The sequence below is a fragment of the Mastomys coucha genome, unplaced genomic scaffold, assembly GCF_008632895.1.
Source record: "Mastomys coucha isolate ucsf_1 unplaced genomic scaffold, UCSF_Mcou_1 pScaffold23, whole genome shotgun sequence".
NCBI classification, from domain to species: Eukaryota; Metazoa; Chordata; class Mammalia; order Rodentia; family Muridae; genus Mastomys; species Mastomys coucha.
In genome coordinates this window covers 42995391-43001196 of record NW_022196906.1, presented here as the reverse complement: position 1 = coordinate 43001196, position 5806 = coordinate 42995391, and positions in this window count along the sequence as shown.

Below are 5806 nucleotides of genomic sequence, written 5' to 3'. Positions count from 1 at the left end.
TTGGTGTCAAGGCTTGGTGCTGTAACCCTCACACCTGTCTGTGAAGCTGATACAGGGGGATTGCCATGAGTTTGAAGATAGCCTGGACTACAGTCTTAGAATTATTGCTGTGATGAAACACTATGACCAGAAGCAACTTGGGGAGGAAATGTTTATTTAGTTTTACACTTCCAGACCACGGTTCATCAAAGGAAATCAGAATAGGAACTCAGATTGAGCAGGAACCTGGAACCAGGAGCTGATGCAGAGGCCACAGAGGGGTGCCACTTACTGGCTTGCTCCTCATGGCTTTGCTCACCCTGATTTCTTATAGAACCTAGGACCACCAGCCCAAGGATGGCATCACCTATAAGGGGCTGGGACCTCTGCATTGATCGATTAATTAAGAAAATGGGCCCTCTCCATCAATCAATTAAGAAAATGCTCTATAGGCTTCCCTACAGTCCAATTTTATGGAGGCATTTTTTTTTCAATTAAGGTTCCCTCCTCTCTGATGTCTCTAACTGTGTCAAGTTGACATCAAACTAACCAGAACAACTACATAGAGGGTTTCAGGCCAGTCTGGACCTGGGCCACAAAGTGAGACCTTGTCTCCACAACAACAAAACTCAAAGTGGAACCTGAAAGAGTGTGAGAGGGGCCAGTGGGGGATAAGTATGATCAAAATACATATAAATATGGAAATATCATAATAAAATCTATTCTATATAATTAATATATCCAGATAAGAAACTTCTTAAAAATAGGACTTGGGCAATGGCTCACAAACACAAGGACCTGAATTTAAACTCCCAGCTCCTGAAAATCAAGTGTGGCCACAGCAACCTATAATCCCAGTTCTAGGAATGTGGATCAAGGGGATCTTCTGCTCTCTCCAAAATAACTCAACTCCAGGTTCATTGAGAGATTCTCTCTCTCTCTCTCTCTTTCTCTCTCTCTCTCTCTTTCTCTCTCTCTCTCTCCTTAAAAAAAGATGTATGTATGTATGTATTTATTTAATGTATATGAGTACACTGTTGCTCTCTTCAGACACACCAGAACAGGGCGATGGTCCCATTACAGATGTTTGTGGGCCACTATATGGTTGCTGGGAATTGAACTCAGGGACTCTGGAAGGGTAGTCAGTGTTCTAAACCCTTGAGCCATCTCTCCAGGCCAACATTCTGTCTCTTGAGTACAAGGCTGAGAGTGATGACACAGCACACACAACATCCTCCTCTAGCCTCCACACATCCACACATGTATGCATACAGATACACACACGCGCACACACACACCTTAATCTCAGCACTCAGGAGACAGAGACAGGCAGATCGCTGAATTCAAGGCTAACCTGGTCTACACATGAGTTACAGGCTAGCCAGAGGCTACATAGTGAGACCCTATCTCAAAAACAAGCAAAACAACAACAACAAAAAATACTTAAAAATAAATGAGAGGGGCTGTAGAGATGGATGATCAGTTAAGAGCACTGGCTGTTCTTCCAGAAGTCCCAAGTTCAATTCCCAGCATTCACCTGGTGGCTCACAACTGTCTGTGATGGGATTTGATGCTCCCTTCAGGTATGTCTGAAGAGAGGGACGGTGTATACACATACATAAAATAAATAAAGAAATCTTTAAAAAATAAATAAATAAGAGATAACCAATAAGAACAGCAGCAACAACAAAAGGCTCTGGAAAGGCTCTGCTCTATTTGGAGTCTAAGGCAAAGATGAAAATAGCCAGAAATCCAAATCCAATGAGAATATCTTACTTCGGGCAGCTGGGATTAACCACATCTCTCCACAGAAAACTCCTAGATGAGTCTCGATGGAAAGTTCTGTGCCCCACAGTGAGCAACAGGTCAGGAGAGCATTCCCAGTGCTTATAAGCATCCAGCCTGAGCAGCATAGCCACTAAGCCTGTATGGAAGACAGGAGTCTAAACAGTTTCTGGGAGCTGATATAACAGAGCACAGGCAGACCCTGGGAACTCTGTGTTTGTGTGTGTGTGTGTGTGTGTGTGTGTGTGTGAGAGAGAGAGAGAGAGAGAGAGAGAGAGAGAGAGAGAGAATAAGAGAGAGAGAGACAGACAGACAGAGACAGAGAGAGACACAGAGAGAGAGAGAATACGCAGGAGCCTGAAGCCAATGTTGGCTCTGTCACTATCCTCATGTTTGGAAACACCTGGAGTTCACTGATTTGTCAAGAGTCTAGCTGGTTAGTCAGCAAGTCTCAGGGATTGTCTGCTCCTTTAGTACTGGGATTACCAAAGAGCACCATCTGTTTGGCTTTTTACATGGCTTCTGTAAGACTTGAGCTCAAGTCTTCATGCTTGCCTAGTGTTTTAGTCACCATTCTACTGCTGTGAAGAAACACTATAACCATCACAGCTGTTATAAGAAAGAGCATTTAACTGGGGACTTGCTTATAATTTGGGAGGTTTAGTCTATTATCATTATGGAGGGGAGCATGGCAGTATGTAGGCAAACACTGGAGAACTAAATCCTGATCTGAAGAGAGAGAGAGAGAGAGAGAGAGAGAGAGAGAGAGAGAGGAAAGTGAGCCTGGTATGGGTTTTGAAACCTCAAAGCCACCCCCAGTGACTTACTTTTTCCAATAAGGCCACACCTCCTAATCCTTTTCAAATAGTGCCACTCCCTGATGACTAAGCATTCAAATATACAAGCCTAAGAGAGCCATTTTTATTCAAACCATTTCACCTGGCAAGCACTTTGCTGATCAAGTCATCTTTGAACCCCCAACCTCCATGCCACCCCCTTTTAAAGCAGGGACTTTCTGTGCAGCTCTAGTTTGCTGTGAACTCAACTACATAGCCCAGTCTGAACTCAAATTCATAACAATTCTCCTGCCTCACCTTCCCAAGTAGGTGGGATTAATGATTGAGGTAGCACACTTGGCTCAGTTCCTCCTGTGTCTTCGGGTCCATCTTACTCTCAAGGATTTGTAAGATCCTGGACTGTAGGCAATCTCCGAGAACCCAAGAAAAGCAAGATCCATCTGGGCCTGGGCCTGAGCCTATGCCTCTCTATTTCCCTAAGTGCTACTTGCTTACTAAGCGCAACAAATAGCAGCAGCCTGGCTCAAATCCAAGCCATCCCTCTCCTTGTGCTTTATGAAACGATGGCAAAAAGATAGCGTCTTGGGTGTGGTTCTGAGAGAGCTGGGACCCTCTAAGTATGCCCTTTCCTGAATAAGCCAAAATTCCTTTCTGTTCATTTGCTCACTTTTCCCTCCTTCAGCCCCTCTGGACATTTACTGATCATTCATGAGCTCTGTGCTGGAACTATGAAGATAAACAAGACTACCTTTGCAATATCCATGGTGTGAAGGTTAGCTTTAATTGTCAACTAAACAGAACCTAGAATCACCTGGAAAGAGAGATTCAATGAAGAGTTGCCTATATTGGTTTGATCTATGGGTATGTAGGTCTTAGGGACATTGTAGCATAGGCTGGCCTTGAACCACTGTAATCTCTTGCATTGGTATACCAAGGGCTGTGACTACAGGCACAAACCATCATGACTGCTCGTGTTAATGAACTGATTAATTAATAACTAGAAAATATGTATTATTAAACTCAAATTCCAATCTAGAGGGAAATCAAACATGGAGTGGGAGCTTGGATTTGACATGCTGTCTCAGTAGTTTGGTATTTATTTCATGGAATAATAAAAATTACATATGGGGAGGGGAGCAGTACATAACTCAGTTGGTGGAGTGCTTGTCTAATGCACACAAATCAACTTCAGTCACTAGCACTGGGTATGCTGGAGCACACCTGTAATTCAGGAAACAGAGTCAAGAGGATCAGGAGTTCAAGCCCATCCTCAGGCCAGCTTAAGCTGTCAAAAATAAAATTAATAAGTCAATGAACCACAAGTGGGAAGATAGCACATGCCTATAATCTCAGGGATGCTGAGGTGGGAGGATCACTATGAGGTCAATGCCTACAGGTAAGATGTTGTCTCCAAAAGCCAAAGAAAAAGCAACAACACAGGAAAGACATTTTGGGGGTGGGGTGGGGTGAGGCGTACTCAGTGGACACTGATTTGGAGAGAGCATTGGTCTCTCCTCCTCCATCCATCCTGACCAGATGTGCTCAGAAACCTTGGTTCTCCTTGAATATGTACATCTGTCAAAATTCCTGTCAATTTTAGCACAACTGCCAAGGGACTGAACAAAGAGAGTTAGCGATTAACTTCAAAGAACTTTGTTGGAGAGGAATAAAGATATTTAAGGCCTATTTTGTGAACTAATTGCATTTGCATATTTATGGGATTTACTGATATAGCAGTAATTAAAAACTATTTAGTAGTCTTAAAGGACACATAACTCAGTCGCCGTTTGCATAATAAACACTTCCTTATTATGTTTGCATAATAAGCCTTCTCCCCCTGCTTCTTCTAGAAGACATTGGTCCATCTAAGAGGAGCCACATTCTGCTTGGAAATGGAGACGCATGGTGCAGGAATTTCTGGGGCTGTGGAAAGGGGCCTCTGAACGAATATTCTTCTAGTAACTCTCTTAATGGTGGTGGGTCAGGCCTGAGTTGCTGTTAGAGAATGGCAGACTCAAACCTCACTTGACATTGGTTTACTTTGCCCCAGTGTTATTCCTTGAGGATCCTGAGAAGAATACAGTAGTGCAGGCCTATAGCCTTAGCAGAGGCTGAGGTAGAAGGCACACACACACACACACACACACACACCATGAATGTTTAGCCCCTCTTGACTTCAGCTTTGCATCTTAAATATACTAATTTGGGAGACATGGAAAGTTGGTTCAGTGGTAAAGAGCACTTGTTGCTCTTGCCAAGGACACAGGTTCAGTTCCCAGTTCCCACAAGGTGGTTCATTACCATTCAGTTCTAGGGAATGCAGCATCCTTTCTGGCCTCTGTGGGCACTAACAGGCCTGTAGTGCACATACACACATAGATACAGGCAAGACACTCATACACAAAAAAAAATAAAATAATTGAAAAAAAATGTAAATATACAGGTCTGCTTGAGAGGCTCCGATGCAAGTCAAGCCCATACTTACCCTTTCTATGATGTGTTCTAAGAGGTCCCATTGAAGCCCTTGGTAGTAAAAGCTATCTGCTGGGAAGAGAGGGGCTTAAGGAGAGTGAGAGGAGACAATCTGCATTAAAAAAAAAATTAAAGATTGAGCTGGGTATAGTTGTGCACACCTTTTATCTCAGGATTCAGAAGACAGAGACAGAGGCAAACAGATCTCTGTAAGCTGGAGGTTAGCTTGGTCTACATAGTGCGTTCCAAGCCATCCAGAACTATGTAGTAAGAACTGGTCTGAGGGTGGGGGTAAGTGTGGAGGGACTGAAAGGCTGAACTGAGAATCTAAAACCATTGAGTAAAATAGGAGACAGTTACACAAAGGAGAGAGCTGAGGAGATATATGACTGAAAACTCTTCGGAAAACACCATACTCACCCTACTCATGCAAACTCCTGGCAGGATGCAGCAGCCAAGAGCTATAGCAGGTAGCAGCACCAGACTGCTGTTAAGTCAGCTAATGAAGGTCATAGTGGACCTGCATTACCCATCATTAGCAATAGCCTTGCAGTGACAGATGGGCACACGAAAAAGTGCAAAAAAAAAAAAAAAAAGGGAGGGAGGGGATGCCCTGGAAGGGTCTGCCTTAGAGTCATGGTACCCTAGAATGAGTGGCAAGACACTGTGTGGATCACCATCTCAACTCAAACTTCTGCAAGAAGGGAGGCTTCTGAATCCCTCTCCTACCAACCCAGCCGAGCTTCCTCTTGTCTAGATTCTTCCATGAGCCA